Below are 18,482 nucleotides of genomic sequence, written 5' to 3'. Positions count from 1 at the left end.
CCCGTGGACTCTATCCTGATTGCATCTCTGCCACAGCGCCATTTGTAAACCAGCGGCACTTAAGGTTATTAAATGCTGGCTGGCTAAAGGAATGCAGGTGTGGGACTGTATGCTTACTTTTAGCAAGCCGCTTTCTAGCTGCAAGCAGTTGAATATTTAAATAGCTGAAGTTATTTGGAACAAGAAGACTCTTGATGCTAGCATTTTTGGGGGATATGCTTCCTTCATTCTTGACTCTGATCTCTTTCAAAGACTTTTTATCCTAATCATGGACTAAAGATGCAGCATCTTGGTAGCTGTGTTGGTCCTGGAGAAAACTGGGAGTCTTTTTGTAGGGGGAGGGAGGTGATGCCTTCTAGAAGACCAATGGATGATGAATCTGCAGTTACTTTAGCAGATGGTTTTGTATTTCCTACTAGCAAACAGAACAAACATTTTGTGTCCTTGCTGATTCTTGGATTAAAGAGACTGATCAATTTGTGTTAAATCAGTTCTGACTGCAGGCCTGCTATGGGGGGGAAAAAGGAGGGGTTCTTACTGTTTATAGATCGGCTGTAACCCCCTCCCATTTGTAATCAATCCTATTTAGCATTGAAGCTCTCCCACTCCAAATAACTAATTTCAAGATTATCTTGATTTATTGCCCTCCGGTTTGTTTTTGGGCTGATTCCAATGGCCGCCTTGCTTTATTTTCTTTTCTAGTCAAGGTGAACCATGAGCTGGTTTTATTAGGAGATTTTAATTTACATGCCTATTCCAAAATATCAAAGCAGGCAATTAAATATAGCTACATGTGAGAAACTCTGTCAACAAGTTGCCAAAGCTTTAAAAACGGAAAATGCCACTGTGTTGGCTGATTCATTTATTAATTCTCTGACCATAGCCTTCGATCAAGCTGCACCAATGAAATTAATTATGCCAGGATCTAGAAGGTGAGCTCCTTGGTTCTCTTGTGACCTTCTGGCCTTGAAAAGTACTCAAGAAACTGTGAGTGAAAATGGAGAAAGTCTAAATGTGTTGATAGGAAAGCTTACTGTCTTTTAGTTCTCAAATACAGAAATGCTATAGATCTTGCCAGAAAGGATTTCTTACTTTTTATTGGCAAGATCAGAGCCTCCCTGAATCAACTTCCTCAGCTTTTTTCTATTGTGAGTAACTTGCTTAAGGCACTTTCTGATGAATCTTCACAAACTTCACTCATTTGTAAGGTTTTGACTTTTTTGAAACCAAGACCAAATCTGCTTGTTTCGATTTTAGTCTTGAGTAATATTCCTCCCTCTGCTAATACTTGCTTGAGATTGGAAAAGTTGCTTAAGTTTCCAGAAGCAAATTGAAAATTAGTGAATTAATATCATCTTCCTAGGAGGACCAAGGTCATCGGGTTACAGAGGTGGGAGGGACATAAGCCTACTTATGAGTAGAGTGCAGATCGATATAACCTGCAGAGTTTCATAAAAGGAGGTTCTTGTCTCTGGTCACTCTTCCATTAAACATTACAGACTGGACATCCTCAGAGGCCTTGGCTTCCTCCTGCCCGATCTACTGATAAGAACATAAGAACATGCCATACTAGGTCAAACCAAGGGTCCATCAAGCCCAGCATCCTGTTTCCAACAGTGGCCAATCTAGTTCATAAGAACCTGGCAAGTACCCAAAAACTAAGTCTATCCCATGCTAGTAATAGCAGTGGCTATTTTCTAAGTCAACTTAATACCAGTTAATGGACTTCTCCTTCAAAAATGTATCCAATCCTTTTTTAAACCTCGCTACATTAACTGCACTAACCACATCCCCTGGCAACAAATTCCAGAATTTAATTGTGCGCTGAGTGAAAAAGAACTTTCTCTGATTAGTTTTAAATGTGCCACATGCTAACTTCATGGAGTGCCCCCTAATCCTCCTATTATCCAAAAGAGTAAATAACCGATTCATATTTACCCATTCTAGACCTCTCATGATTTTAAACACCTCTATCATATTCCCCCTCAGTCGTCTCTTCTCCAAGCTGAAAAGTCCTAACCTCTTTAGTCTTTCCTCATAGGGGAGCTGTTCCATTCCCTTTATCATTTTGGTAGCCCTTCTCTGTACCTTCTCCATCGCAACTATATATTTTTTGAGATACGGCGACCAGAATTATTCACATTATTCAAGGTGCGGTCTCACCATGGAGCGATACAGAGGCATTATGACATTTTCCGTTTTATTCACCATTCCCTTTCTAATAATTCCCAACATTCTGTTTGCTTTTTTGACTGCTGCAGCACACTGAACCGAATATTTCAATGTGTTATCCTCTATGACGCCTAGATTTCTTTCTTGGGTGGTAGCTCCTAATATGGAACCTAACATTGTGTAACTATAGCATGGGCTATTTTTCCCTATATGCATCACCTTGCACTTATCTACATTAGACTTCATCTGCCATTTGGATGCCCAATTTTCCAGTCTCACAAGGTCTTCCTGCAATTTATCACAATCTGCTTGTGATTTAACTACTCCGAATAATTTTGTATCATTTGCAAATTTGATTACCTCATTCGTCTTATTCCTTTCCAGATCATTTATAAATATATTGACAAGCACGGGTCCCAGTACAGATCCCTGAGGCACTCCACTGCCCACTCCCCTCCACTGAGAAAATTGTCCATTTAATCCTAATCTCTGTTTCCTGTCTTTTAGCCAGTTTGTAATCCAAGAAAGGACATCCCCACCTATCCCATGACTTTTTACTTTTCCTAGAAGCCTCTCATGAGGAACTTTGTCAAATGCCTTCTGAATATCCAAATACATCTACCGGTTCACCCTTTATCTACATGATTATTAACTCCTTCAAAAAAGTGAAGCAGATTTGTGAGGCAAGACTTGCCTTGGGTAAAGCCATGCTGACTGTTCCATTAAACCATGTCTTTCTATATGTTTTGTGATTTTGATATTTAGAACACTTTCCACTATTTTTCTGGCACTGAAGTCAGGTTAACTTGTCTGTAGTTTCCCAGATCGCCCCTGGAGCCCTTTTTAAATATTGGGGTTACATTCGCCACCCTCCAGTCTTCAGGTACAATGGATGATTTTAATGATAGGTTTCTAATTTTTACTAATAGATCTGAAATTTCATTTTTTTAGTTCCTTCAGAACCCTGGGGTGTATACCATCCGGTGTAGGTGATTTACTACCCTTCAGTTTGTCAATCAGGCCTTCTAGGTTCACCGTGATTTGGTTCAGTCCATCTGAATCATTACCCATGAAAACCTTCTCCGGAACTAGTATCTTCCCAACATCCTCTTCAGTAAACACCGAAGCAAAAAAATTGTTTAATCTTTCTGCAATGGCCTTATCTTCTCTAAGTACCCCTTTAAGCCCTCAATCATCTAATGGTCCAAATGACTCCCTCGCAGGCTTTCTGCTTCGGATATATTTTTAAAAGATTTTACTGTGAGTTTTTGTCTCTACGGCCAACTTCTTTTCAAATTCTCTCTTAGCCTGTCCTATCAATGTCTTACATTTAACTTGCCAACGCTTATGCTTTATCCTATTTTCTTCTGTTGGATCCTTCTTCCAATTTTTGAAAGAAGATCTTTTGGCTAAAATAGCCTCTTTCACCTCACCTTTTAGCCATGCTGGTTAATCATTTTGCCTTCCTTCCACCTTTCTTAATGTGTGGAATACATCTGGACTGTGCTTCTAGGATTGTATCATTTTAACAATGTCCACACCTCTTGCACACTTTTTTTTTTTTTTTTCCACATCTGTTTATTGTGAAGCAATGAGAAAATACATAAGAAGCCCGTAAGAAACTCGGGAAGTTATAGTATACAAATAACATTGGTACACACAAAGTAAAGCTCTTTGTAGCTGCTCCTTTCAGTTTTTTTCTAACTATTTTTCTCATTTTATCAGTTTCCCTTTTGAAAGTTTTGCACTAGAGCCATGGATTTGCTTACTGTCCCCCTTCCAATCATTAATTCAAATTTGATCATATTATGATCACTATTGCCAAGCGGCCCCACCACCATTGCCTCTCTCACCAAATCCTGTGCTCCAGGATTTGGTGAGAGAGAGGTGAAATTTGACTTACTTGCTAATTTTCTTTCCTTGAGTCCTGACAATCCAGTCCAGAGCTCACTCATAAGCCAGTGACAGATCTTTCCAGGAACTGGATTTATGGAAGTCCTGGGGCTTGCAAAAAGGGGCGGTCTGGGGGTGGGGCATGGGCGGGGCCAGAGGCCTCCCACACAGCGGCCATTGCCGCTGTGTCAGAGGATCGCATGCTGGCAGGCTGCCGGGGCACGCAACTTGCGCCTGCCCAGAGGCAGGCGCAAAAGGTAAGATAAAAGTCAGGGGGGGTTAGAGTAGGGCTGGGGGGGGGAGATTAGGGGAAGAGGTGGGAAGGTCAGGCTAGGGGGAATGGGGGAAGGCAGAGCGGCTCGGCGCACGCAAGGTGCACAATTGTGCACCCCCTTGCGTGCACCGACCCCCGATTTTATAACATGCACGCGCCTGCTCACACGTTATAAAATTGGGCATACATGTGTGCTCACCGGGTAGCATGTGCACATGTATGCTAACGTGCAACCTTTTAAAATCTACCCCACCATGCTGGTTTATTATTTTCTCTCATGTTTTTGCATGGAGTGTTCATCTTTTGGTATATGTTATGTATGATAATGTTGATTTTATGTTGCTATTATGAATGTTTTTTGTTCTCTACTATGAACATGCATTTTGGATTTAGCAGGATATAAGTGTTTTTAAATGGGTACGGTCACGCAGGTCCCTTCTTCAGACATTGTCCAGTTTAGTATCATTCCCTACCAGGACTAAGTTTCATGTCTCACTGATCAAATCTTTGTAGGTCTATTTTCCATCTTTTACGCAAGACATCCATCATTCTTATGAGACTGCTTTAGGTGCCTTGCTGTTTTTTCAAAAATTTTCAACAACTACATATTTAGAAAGACAACTAATGGTCAACTGAGGTGTAATCAGGTACTGCAGGATATATCTTTTTATAATGTTCATATAATTTTAAAAGTTATCTACATCTTATTTGTTGACCCATACTTGTATGTATTGAAGTGGACTAACATGGGAACCATACCACTAAAATATTAAAATTAGTTATTTAAAAGCTTGCACACAACAACCAAGTGCTTCTTGTAGTGTTTGGATCGCTATCAGTCATTCTCATATTGGCCCTAGGTTGAAACATCACACATCTACCACTTCCCTGTTTATCATCACTTATCTCTCATCAAACTTTGTTTATCATCATAAATGTAGAAATTTAGCATGCTTTATATTGGACGAGACAAGAATAGAGACACTGAGGCATAGCAGAAGATGCAAGGGTTCCTGTGGTGGTGGCTTTATTGACTAGTTCAGTGGTTCTCAACTGGTGTGTCGCGGGGAGAAGAGACCCTGTTAGGTAAAGTCTTTGCAGAGTCGGCCTGAAGATGATCAGCAGCATCGGCCCAGAGCAAAATGAGGAGCAGAGTCAGCCCCTGCAGCCGATGGGACTCCTTTCTCGAGGCCGCGAATGCTGAAAGAGGAGAAGGCTGTTGATGCCGCTAGTTTGGTGGGGAGTAAGTGAGCAAGCGAGAGAGTGTGTGTGTGTGTGTGTGTGTGTGTGTGTGTGTGTGTGTGTGTGAGAGATAGCATGTATGTAAGTGTGATTGAGAACCTGAATGTGTGAGAGCATGTGTATATATATCATTATGAACTTGTGTGTATAAGAGAGCGAGCCTGTGTGTAATTGTGTGATTGAAAGCCTATGTGAGTGAGAGAGCAAGTATGTGCGTGTCTGAGAGAGAGGAGAAATTTGCAAAGCCCCCCACCCCCTCCCCTTCTAATTCACAACAATCTCAGGGCACCTGGAAATCGAACGTTTCCAGGTATGGAGAACAGAGCATTTTTTAATCTTTATTACTTTTAGTTATTGGGTCTTTGTGTCTGCTGTTTTGAAATATTTTATTGGTGTCTAGAAATTTTTTATTTTAATTGCATATTCCATTCATCAGCTGTTTTGAAATCTGTTCTTTTTGTTAGTATGGTTTTACTGCTAGTGACCTAATATTTCTTGATTTGTTTGATGAGGACTGGTGGTGTTTTTTTTTCCTTTGTTACACTGCATACAGTCTCTCTGGCTTGTTGCGGTTACCAGTTCAGGTTTTGACTGCATGTTTCTGTTTATGCTTTATGATCTCTTTATTCTTTGTTAGGTGAGGGTTTGCACATGGGACTGAGGTGAGGTATTCTGCTGGCTGGGTAGGGCTCTATAGCAGCCTGGCTTGTTCCATTTTCCTAATTGAAATATTGGTGTTTTAAGGCCTGGTGTAATATTTTCAGTGTTGCCTTTTCTTAGGTAAGGTGATTACTGTTTGAGTGCTGGAAGTTGATGCTGTTCTGGTATGGGAGGTTTACTATTTATATAATTTATGTTCAGAGAGAGCACTCTTATTTTTTCCTTGTATCATTCTTAATAAAAGTAATACAGGGCCTTTTTTTATTTCCGCCATAGATTGTAATGAGCAGTGTATCAGGCATGTGAGAACCATCTGTGAAGTGTGTCCCAACTGAAAAAAGGTTGACAACCATTGGACTAGTTGATGGTCTCTTTCCTTGTGGCATCTTCCTGTGTACCTGAGGGAACTTGGAAGTTGATTTGTTACTGACTGGCAGCCACCTGAGCCCTGAGGGACATTTAGTATTTGTGTGCCAGCCTTTTAAAAACTAAGGTTTTTTTGTTTTAAGGGTATGCTGATGCCAGACCCTTTGGGAACAGCACTTAAGTGTGGACAGTACAGCTGTTTAAGTTATGAGTGCATGTTAAAGGAGAAAGTGGTGTAAGGTTCTGGATCAGTAGAGGCTGGTATGTGCAAGAGCGCTGGAATTTTTATTGGGAAGGGTATGGCTTTAGAATTGTGAGTTGTATAGTTTTTATGATGTATGTTATGGTGGTTTTATTATGCTTGTAAACCACTTCAGGCTTTTTGGATATTGTGGCAAAGAACTGTGAATTATAAATACACTTGTGGTTTTCCCCAGGAGGTCTTTTTCTTATAGTTTCTCAGAGAACAAAACATGATGCACGTCAGGCCTTGAACCAGCCTTAGAGAAACGTGTACACTCATTCCCAGTGTAACAGCTCTGCCAAATTCTTTCTGGTCATTAATGTTAGCAAGTAATGCTTCTTTCAAAATATATGGCATCTGCCTATTCTTGTGTCCCAAATGTATTACCCTATTTGTCTGTATTATTTGTGATCTTCTTTTGGAATAAAGTTATATAAAAAGCATGCATAAATAAATAAAACCCATATCACATTGGTCTACCCATTTGCAAAAGTTACTGTCCTTGTACAGATTCAGTGAGCCGTCTGTATATTTACAATCTGGCAGAGTTTGGTGTCATCTGCAAAATGGCAGTATTGCTGTTCCTTCCTGCCTTCCTTCCTCTAGGTCACTAACAAAAGCACAGACCCTGTGAAATCATATTTGTAACCTTATTCCATGTTAGACACATGAAGTCATTCCCTAATTGTACTTAAACACTGGTAGGGCCAGGAGTGAAGTACTGTGTCTAGTGCTGAGTCCGTGGAAAATTTGAAGAAAGTCCAAAGAAAAGCAGCAAAAATGATTTTATATATTTAATAAAATTATAAACCACTTCCCTGATTTTTTTTTTTTTTTTAAAGAAGGCTAAAGCGGTGTAACAAACTTAAGAAAAACTTACAATGCATCAAATAACCACACATATATTCATCTCAATAAACAGCCAAATAAATTAATTCAAAAAAACAAAAGTAGGAAAACTTGCAAACAAGATGATGATCTAAAAGTTAGATTAACTGCCTGAAATATCACCTAGCCTGTTCCGCCCAGTTTAAACCCAGCCTCAATCCCATTCCTTCTTCCTCTCTACCCCTCCCAGGACACCACTACAACTAATCCACCATTGGTCATCTCGGGGAATGGAGAAGGGCGTGACTTCAGTTTTTTCCTAAATATAACATTATTCAGTTCAAGCCACGTCTCCAAGGGTAGGCTATTCCATAACTGGGTGGCAAGTGTCAAAAAGACCCTAGCTTGTTACGCAGGCATTCCTGGTTTCCTGCTGAGTCCGAATACCCAGAAAGGCAGCCTGGCTCCAGCACAGCTCTTGCCCTGAGATATTCCACTTCAGCTTTCTCCGCAAGTAAAGGACCATTTTTTTCCCCCCAACAGGCAAAAGACTAGGGCAGGGGTAGGCAACTCCAGGCCTCGATTGCCACAAACAGTCTGATTTTCAGGATATCCATGTTTTGATTTTTTTTTTTTACACAAATGGAAGAGTAACAGGTATCCTTGCATAGGTCCTGTAGGATTTTATTCAATAAATCAAGTGCAAAGCAACTGAATGCAGGCTAGCCTTGTTGTAACTAGTGAAGGGGTGGATAAAAGGGCCCTGTTGGGAGGCCCAAAGTTTCTCATTGAGGTATATGTGGGCAGGAGGTGGAATAAGAGTGCTGGTGCTGTTCGGCTCAGGCATTTAAAGACAGTATAAAGTATTTTAAATGTTATCCTGTGTTAAGGCCTATTCCTCTTACTACTACTTAGCATTTCTGTAGCATTGCTACACTTGCACACTGAAAAAGCAGTGGCCTGGTCTGGCTTAGCAGCAGTGCCGCATACTGTGGTTTGGAGGATCTGGGTTTGATTCCTGGGCAAGATCTTCACTCCCCCTGGTTCAGCGCTTTCAGCCTTTGGGGAGAGGAAGTCCTGGTCTTTGGGCAAAAGCAACACTTAGTGGCCAAACTTGTGCATCCTGATTGCGGATTTCAGAAGGAGCCTTCGTGTATGGCCCTGGGCTAGAGACCATTGCTACAATGATTGCTCTAAAGTAAGTTGGGAGGAGGATATAAAATAGAGTGGGAAAAGTCCCCTGGTAGCTGTGTTCCAAACCCTAGTTCTGATTGAGTTAGAAGCCCAAAGGAACAAACTGAAACTGCTAGATCAAAAAACAAAATTAAAAAAAAAAGAAAAACGAAACCAGTAGCCCGTTTTTGTTTTCATTGAGACCGTACCTTGTGAGAATAGAAAATATCTCCCTTCTGTGTGTGATCCAACAACAGGGGGGGGAAAAAAAGTCTATACAGTCCTAGGAGTGAACTGAGCACATTCTGTTTCTAGACATACAACAAAAAAAATCAAGATTAAAAAAAAAAAAAGCTTTTTCTTTTAGAGTGGGACTCATCTGTGTACAGTGAAGTTTTATGTACGATAGAGCAGCCTCTGTATTTCAAGGAGACGTCCTTAGAATCCATATGAGGTACAGCTTATAAGGCCACAGGGAGGAAAAGGAAATTTGTCAGAAGTAGAAGGTGAAACTCCGGCACTACTTTCTTAAATGTTACAGAGCCCATGAGAGCTGCTCCAAAAATGTGATTCCAGGTCTGTGAACCCTAGCTTCTTATAAATGTCTTTTTGTTAACTTGAAAACTGTTTGCTCTGCAGAGCTGAGCACCATTTTCTGCAGCTTAGCACAGTAGAATACAAATTATGTTGTGATTATTTTTAATGCTATCTTCATGAATTTTAACCCTTTTTCCATCTCTTTCAGGTTTGAGAGGGGCTGCTTCTTTTTTATCCTATGGTATCGTCACATAGCTACCTATAGTGGAATAGTCAGACACAGGTAAGCCTTCTTTTTGGCTTGTCTTTTTTTTTGTCTCTTTTCAATAGCAGTACAGTGTGAATATGTACATTATCTGGAACAGAAAGAAAACTTCCTTATTTGCCAGACCAGTCTGGACAAGTAGGTTATGTTCGTTGACCAGCAGGTGGAAGTAGAGAACAAATCCTTCTTTTTTGATGCCTTCATTGCTATATAGCCTGGTGTAGCAGGAAGGAAAGTCAGTAGTTCTCAGCCTCCAGCAAATTGTAGTCTGGACTGGTGGTACAGAAAAATTATGGAGGAGCTCCTAGGATGATGGCCCAGTAAGGGGTCGATCTCCCTAGTAGAGATGGGATGTTCAAACCAGTCCTATGGGTCCCCCCAGCCCAGCTGGGTTTTCAGGATATCCCTAATGAATATGCATGAGAAATATTTGCATACACAGGAGGAGATCGTGCATGCAGATAAATCTCATGCATAAAATCATGAGAGGTCTAGAACGGGTAGATGTGAATCGGTTATTTACGCTTCTGGATAATAGGAGGATTAGGGGGCACTCCATGAAGTTAGCAAGTAGCACATTTAAAACTAATTGGAGAAAGTTCTTTTTCACTCAACGCACAATTGAACTCTGGAATTTGTTGCCAGAGGATGTGGTCAGTACAGTTAGTATAGCTGTGTTTAAAAAAGGATTGGATAAGTTCTTGGAAGAGAAGTCCATTACCTGCTATTAATTAAGTTGACTTAGATGATAACCACCGCTATTACTAGCAACGTTAACATGGAATAGACTTAGTGTTTGGGTACTTGCCAGGTTCTTATGGCCTGGATTGGCCACTGTTGGAAACAGGATGCTGGGCTTGATGGACCCTTGGTCTGACCCAGTATGGCATGTTCTTATGTTCTTATCAGGGATATCCTGAAAACCCAACTGGCTTCATAGGACCGATTTGAGCTCCCCTGAGTTAGAGGCTCAAAAGGGGATGGTTGTCAAGTCTGGCAGTTGTTTTCCCTTTTGGAAAAATCCAGTTCCCATTTGGGCCTGGTCTAAATTGAGAAAATATCCTTTGACTGTGGGAGCGTAAAGTTTATATACTGATATTTCAATGTATGTAAATTTATCATGCATCTTTGTTATGGATACCCTGAAAATTGATTGACTTGGAACACTTGGACCTGTTTTGACTTGTTTTATGTAATCTGTATTTTTTTTTTTGTGCATTTGTAATATAGAAGAACAATGATGAACTGTTCCACTGTATTATGAGGTAGTTAATGAACTGTTGAGCAATATGTTCATTAAAATTGATTGCAAAACATTTAAGATTTGTAGATGTGTCATCTGATGGTGATACTTTGCAAAGACGTCTCTTTAATAGTGTTTATTATTTTAATCATATCGGTGTTAGCCAAGGTTACTCAACCAGAATTCTCCTCCTCTGAAGTTGCAGTCTGTGTTAGATCAGTGTTTCTTTGAACTCTATTGATAAAATAATATGAATTTTATAATAGTGCAGCATCAGATACATTGAATTAAAAATGAGCTCAAATATGTAACTAGTTACATAAAATATGTCAATACTAAGGTCTAGATTCATTAAGCCATGAAGTTTTTATCATGGGAGGGGTCCCACTATTGGGGTGTGTGTGTGTGTGTGTGTGTGTATGTTTGTGTGTGTGTGTCCACACTAGTGAAGCCCCTCCCTTTCGAAAAAACTTTGCGGCTCTATGGTGCGTTCTTTTGTTTAGCAGCCAAACACTGGGGGGCAAAAGTACATGCCTAGCGGCCCCTTAACGTGATGGCAGCTCCAACCCACAGGACTGCCATGCCTTAAAGGGCTGCTGGACCAAAAAAAAGATTCCCCCAAAATGGGGAAATTGAGCAGGGGTCAGCACTGATTCCTGTCTCAGCCTGGGGCTGCCACTCAAGGTGGCCCGACTCCCCCCAACGTTAAAAAAAATAGAAAAAAATAGCCCATGCAGTGGGGGCGATGGCCCCCTCTCTGAAAGGTCCAAATAAAAAGAATAGGGTCCCGCCCCCCTTCCTATAAACCCACAGAACTTTAAATTAAAGGGGGAGCCAAGGGACTGGGACACTACACTTTATTACTGGTCTCTGGGGAGGAGGGGGTCCGGGGAGGTTGATCTTTATTAATGGTGTTTGGGGAGGAGGGGACACTGATCTTTATTACTGGTCTCGAGGGAGGAGGGGGCTGGGGGGCGGGGGCATTGATCTTTATTAATGGCGTTTGGGGAGGAGGCAGACGGGGGACGGGGACGTTGATCTTTATTAATGGCATTTGGAGAGGAGGGGGCTGGGGACGTTGATCTTTCTATTTGGACTTTTCGGGGGCAGGAGGGGGCCGGGGCTGGGGCCATTGCCACGAGGGGTCTTTTTTATATTTTTAAGTTTGGGGGAGTCGGGCTACCTCGAGTAGTGGCCCTGGGTTGAGACCAGTGTCAGCTCTGATCCCCGCTCAACCCCCCCATGTGGCAGTAACAATTTTCTTTGCTGGCTCTTGAAAAGTGAGGCAGGAGCTTTTCAAATATTTGGTGGTGTTTTATCGCAGCTGACCACCCTCTTGGTCAGCCGCAATAAAATATTTGCAGAGGATTGCCTATGCATGACCTTCTTTGCATGCATTTGCATTATTCATGCATGCAAATTGCAGGTAAAGAAGGTTGTAATCTGTTGGTAGGTACCAAGCCGCCTGTCCTGAGGCCTGCAAAAAAAAAACTGCAGGTAAATCTGGATGCTGATAAATTTTGAGTAGCTAAAGTATGTCAAAACCAAAAGATTCTGCTGTCTACAAATCTTCGATTGCCCCTTACTGAAAGACTAGCATGATTAGAGTGTTAAGCAAAGAGAGCCGGTATTAGTACACACTGAAAAAACCATGTATCTGACCAATCAATCCCAGAGATACAAATCTTTAGTGAAAAGTGAAAGATTGGTATGTTCTGAGCAGAGTTCTCAAGGTCACACACAAAACCAGAAGCAGAGCTGGGATTGGAGCCCACATGCTTATGATCTGTGTGGGCCTGGCCAAACCACCAGGCTGCAGCTCCCCTCCCAGTGAAAGTCACTTCGCAAAGCGTGGGCAGGCAGCACCAGAGAAACATGCTTTCCTTTCACTTAGACGTGCAGGTGACCCGAAGCTCAGAGCATGGTGTAGGAAGCAGTTCCTCTAGCAGCTAATTGATTACTGCAGGTTCTTTCAGGAAGCACTGGGTCTTTCCTGGATCTGATGGAAATACAGCTCATTGTTTGTTGATGGTGCCGCGCTTTCTCTCAGCTCAGACCATTTCTGAAAACAGTATATCCCCGTGGTACATTGTTCTGTAATGAAATAGCATTCCTGTAAAGTTATTTTGGTTCCCCTTTACACAATAGAAAGCAGAGCCCATGCAGTAGTGTGCATTATTCCTCTGTATACCACGCTGTTCTTCTCGGCATGAGTGCTAGATTAAACACAGTAAGGACCACAGATTGTACATCAGTGTTTGAGAGGAATGCAAAGCTGCTTGACGGGCTATAGAATGGGAATAAAGTGATGTGATGCCGAGTTGCAGTTTCCTCACAAGAAGCATATTTTTAGTCTAGGAAATATATTAAAAACTTGTTAAAAATTCATTTTTCCAACACTCATAGTGGTGCTTGAGAGTACTATCTCGTTGGTTTCTCATTGACCTGTGAACACAGTCATTCGCCCTACCTAGAATAAAGTGCATGGAACAGTCTATAGAAACTGTCTGTAGCGTGTGTGTGTGTGGTTTTTTTTTTTTTTTTTTTGGTCTTCTGTACATTTTATAGGGGTTATAGGGGTGTCTGACGTGGTCCAGTCCCTGTATTTTAAGGGGACAATGTTTGAAGAGCCTGCTTTGGCTGTAGTGTATGTAGGCGCTTTTAGCCTGTGTATAGTGCACTTAGCTTTCAGAAGAAAGCTACCCAGATTGTCTGCCTTTTGGAAATGACCAGCTGCAACGTGCAAGAGCTAAAAGTGCTCAGGTACTTTACACCTATTATTTGTACAGGCTGCCAAGCCAGGGGTAAAATGGTCGAAGCCCTCTTTATAACCCAGTTAATAGTATGAATGCATGCATTTAGTGGGCAAAGGAGAGTGATTTGCCTGGGTAAATGACTTCGAAATTTGCCGCCTTGTAGCTTAGGAAAGGATATATCTTACATGAATGAAGAAAAAAGACAAGACAGTAAAAAAAAAAAATTAATAATAATAATTTGCATCAGGGAGGCAAAATTTGGAAGTCCAGCAAAACCCGGCACAGTATGTTGAGGATAACTCCCAGCCTGTTTCATGTGCTGTGGTCCAGCAGGAGAAAGGAATCTTCCTGTTTCCATACATTGTTTGTATAATGCTGAATGTACATACAGCACTGTGCAGGAAAACATAGCTAAGTCTAACCAAGGATATTAGAAATTGACATGGATTTGAGAAATAGATAGAGACATGAAGGGGGCAATAATCAAACTGCCTGCACTGGAGCAAACACCACAGGCATTTTTTATCCTCTGGGTTTCCACCAATAATCAAAGCAAAACTGCATGGATAGTTTTGCTTTCATTATTGCCCCTAGGAAAAGTCCCCACAAAGATCTGCTTGCTTTTTTCTGCAGCAGCTTTTTCCAGGCAAAACCTCAGGCATCGTGGCCTCCGTCACCTAACACCACCCTGGGAACTCCTCCTCAGTAAGAAGCAGATGCAATACAGTGCGCTCAGCCGAGCGCACTGTATAACCTGCAGTCAGACGCAGGTTAAATAGGCACTAATCCACCCCCTAATGCAATAGGGGGGTTAGCGCCTAATTAACGCGCGTCTGACGCGGAGTGAATGCGATAGCTCTCATCACATGCAAATGCACGTGAGTGAGGCTATTATTCAAAAAAAAAAAGTGTGTGTCTTAGATGCACATTTAGCTCTCAGCTATTAAAGCTTTCCTGGAGCAGGCGTTAACAGTTGAGCCGCATGTAAAAGAAGTACAGGAAAAACTTTATCGGCGTCCATTTTCATTGCTGGCAGACAGCCGGTTATGAAAACTGATGCCGAGTTTACCAATGTTGGTTTTCTTAACCGGCAGCCACCACGGGTTCGTGTTAGCAAGGAGGCGCTAGGGGAGCGCAAGCGACCCTAGCGCGACCCCTTGAGGACACCATGAGGGCGTTAAAGCGGGCGCTTACTTTTCAGCACCCGCTTTCCACGTATTTTTTTTTTTGCATCGGCCCCTAAGTGGGTAACAGCACAAGTGGGGAAACGTTGTTTAGCCTGCAGAACTGGCTTGGAAGCTTCCCCTTTAAACACGTAATGTGAGCAAAATGTTTTGCTCCTGATGTTTCTGCAGAAAGTGTTGAGAAGTACGAGTGATAAACTGGCAGGACGTTGGGGAGAGAAACTCAGAAACGGATCATAAAGAAATGTCTCCTGCTTGGATGTTTTATTGAATTGCTGAGATTATAAGCAATAACAATTGCAGCTCCATGATGTGTCCTCCAGCCTATCTGATGATATTCAATTTCTGTTGCAGAATGAACCAGGGAGTTATAAAATCAGGAGCCAAATATTTTCTCTCTCTGTTAATATTTCAAAGTCTAGCCAAAGTCTGAATTGTTTTTGGTTTTTTTTTAATAGGATATGATTCTTCCCTTTCCCTTGCATCATTTACCTAATTGTTTTGTAAATAGACTGTAACTTGCTGTTCCACCTTCTCCCCCTCCCTAGAAAATATCAACCGCAGCACCAACTCATTTTTAATGGCTCACAGGATTTGAGGAGTGGGATGCAGCGCTCGCTTCTGTGTGTTATTCCACACTCTGGTTAGAGAAAATCAAATTACAAATCTGCAGTTTAGCTTAAAGTAGATAGTGCTTGGACACCATCAGCCTACAAGTACTGACTCGTCGATTTCTGGGAAGGGAACACGATGGTTTATATTTAAAAAAAACAAAAAAAATCATCATAATTCATCAAAAGAATGCATCAGTAATTAAATATTCCTAATACAACCATCCAGAATAATAAAACTCCCTTCCAAAAAAACCTCCATTTCATATTGTAAATATAGGGGCGGATTTTAAAAGGGTTACGCGCGTAAATCTTCCTGCGTGCACCGAGCCTATTTTGTATAGGCCCGGCGGCACGCGTAAAACCCCGGGATGTGCATGCGTCCCGGGGCTTGGAAAAAGGGGGCGGGGTGTGGACGTGCCGGGGGCTGGGCGTGGCCAGAGGCCTCCGGACGGCTGCTGGGCCGGGGGATCACACGCTGGCACTCGGCCGGTGCGCATAACTTCCACAACAAAGGTAAGGGGGGGGGGGGGGGTTCCGGGCTGGGGGGGGCGGGACAGGTAGGGGAAGGGAGGGGACGGTGGGGGGGGGGGGAGGAGGAAAGTTCCCTCCGAGGCCGCTCTGATTTCAGAGCAGCCTCGCAGGGTACAGGGAAAGCCAGCTGGTCTCCCCGAGGGCTCGGCGCACGCAAGTTGCACTAGTGTGCACCCCCTTGAGCGCGCTGACCCCTGATTTTATAACATGCGCGCGACAGCTTTATATAATATTTCCTGGATATGTATTTGATTGCTCCAATAAAAATGGAATAGGAGCATTATTGAGCTAGCAGGTAATAGTGTGAGTTATAGTTGAATAATACTCCCCTCTAGGCGGCAATCGGCCTTTGCTTAGCGAGCAGCAGCTTCCATTACATTGTTTATCTTGGTTCACATTCATGGAAATACAAAACTTATTTTAGCTGATTTCAAACAGAGCTTCTGTGAACCATTAGGATGAAGTCCAAAATAAACACACTGGGTTCAAGACTAGATGGTCGTGAGATTTACCTGGAATTATGGCTTCCTGGACTATCTCAGATGTGCATGTGAGGTTTTTGTGCATGATTGTGACAGCATCACTTAAAGTGAAGTGCATGTTGTGCTAGAAGGTATGTATCCTTCCAAATAACTCGGGAGATTAATGGGCACATTCAGGATGAAGAGTCCATTATCTTACCCAGCTATGGATAAACAAACAGTTGTAGAAGAATACATTTTTACAAATCCACTGAGCTCCTTTTAAAAAAAAAAAACCAACCCTATTAAACCAAGTACTCAAGAAAAGTGCCAGATGATTGGTATTGAAAACCAGTCCTCCAGATTTAAGACAAATACAGCATGACAGCCACAGAGCAAGGTTCCCCCATCAGTATATCTCAGTCTATACGGGATAGACCATCTGTAAGGGTGAAAGAGTAGGGCCATTTCTAGGCCTGCTCAGTCCTTCGTCTCTAGGCTGATGCTGTCAGTCAGGAGGATGCTGGCTGCAGCGATGATAGATATGGACTCGTCGCCATTTAGAAAAGGGAGAGAAATCGCCGATGCATTCCCCGAGGGCCACTGAACAAGCTGGCAGATTCATAAGAACCTTTGATTGCTATTCAAGTGAGACCATCTTGTTGCAACAGATGGGCTGACGAGCTCTGAATGGCTGTACTGCCTGAAACACGGGGATCCTGATTAACATCTTAGGACAGTCTGTAAACATTATTGATTGTGGTTATGAATTAAAACCTAAGAGGGTGGACCAGGTGGGAGATTTGGTTCTTGACTTGGCCGCAGCTTCACGTATGCGCGTGTGCTGGCTCGCACCAAAGGACACGACGGTATTATAGCGTACACACGTATATGCACGCATGGCATAAAATAGGCTGTATGTGCGTACATGTTCTCACAATCACATATGTTCACAGCATTTGCGCACATGTGTGCGCAAATGCTGCCTCTACCACATAAGTGCGGGATTTTAGTAGACACGCATGCTGATGCAATTTCCAGTTTCCCCAGTTCGTTCCCAGTTCACCCAGTAAGGGACGGGACTTCCTAACCTCCCTTAAATAGCCTCCCTTTTACCCTGTTAGCGCCAACCCTTAAAACCCCTGCTGACTAGCCTAGATTTTTTTTTTATTTTATTACTTACACACCATCCATAGCAGTAGTAAAGTTAGGTGGTACGTGTAAATACTTACACACACATTTCATGTAAATGTCCCGGAACATCCATGACCTGGCCATGCCATGCCCCTGTTTTGCAACTTCTTATTTGTGCACGTACCGAGAGATATGTGCAAACTCGGGCGCCTTTTAAAATCCACGCAGCCACGCCAGCCAGACGTGCTCGCGGTATCTCCCGGTTTTGGCAGGCACCAGGCTTTTAAAATTCATCCCATGAGAGCCAAAATGTGTTTTTGTGACTGTCTTGCCACATAGAAAGTGCATTGAAATGTGCCTCCAAACGAGCGTATTCTGGACTCCGTAATCACAGAAGACTGGCTGAATTCCTGTCCGGATAGTGTAGGTGTTGTAAGGGTTAAACATGTAACATTGATGGCTATTCTTGCTAAGCTATAAAACCCATTCATTGCTCCTAATTCTAGGTTGAGACTAACTGCGAGAGGGGAATGGAGAGGTATTAATCTAACAGATACCAACTTTTGTATTTCCAGGGTGAGGGTGATTACGGGAGTTTCTCACTGAAGACCTGGTGGAGACCTGTTGTGCCATCCTATCCCATTCATCTGCTTCCTCTCTCCCCGCTCTCGTTTGCTCATCTTTGTGCTGCCCCCATCTCTTTGCCTGCAGGTTACGTTGCTTTTTCTCCAAAACAGTGTGGAAGAAAAGATATTCTTAATGCACAACGTATCATTACAGAATTGCAAATTAAATGCTGTTAATGGGTCGGTAAAAGACTTTCAAAAACATATGCCACTTAAATATAGTTTATTACCTGCCATAGTTACTGTGCTATTTTTTCTCTCTGCTTGAGTCCCTTTCCA

At 42.3% G+C, this 18,482-nt stretch overlaps 1 protein-coding gene across 4 annotated transcripts in view; it reads left to right on the top strand.

Annotated features, from left to right (window-relative positions):
- PRKCD (protein kinase C delta) overlaps window positions 1–18,482 on the top strand; it is a 211,444-nt gene that overhangs the window by 92,645 nt on the left and 100,317 nt on the right. For all 4 annotated transcript variants that reach the window (XM_029599410.1, XM_029599409.1, XM_029599412.1 and 1 more), the window contains exon 2: window positions 9,598–9,672. The gene's annotated coding sequence lies outside the window, so the exon portion shown is untranslated. The remainder of the gene's footprint in view (window positions 1–9,597; window positions 9,673–18,482) is intronic.

The sequence above is a fragment of the Rhinatrema bivittatum genome, chromosome 4 (assembly GCF_901001135.1).
Source record: "Rhinatrema bivittatum chromosome 4, aRhiBiv1.1, whole genome shotgun sequence".
Classification (NCBI taxonomy): Eukaryota; Metazoa; Chordata; class Amphibia; order Gymnophiona; family Rhinatrematidae; genus Rhinatrema; species Rhinatrema bivittatum.
The sequence above is the reverse complement of the archived record's forward strand: the minus strand, read 5'-3'. Positions and strand labels throughout refer to the sequence as shown.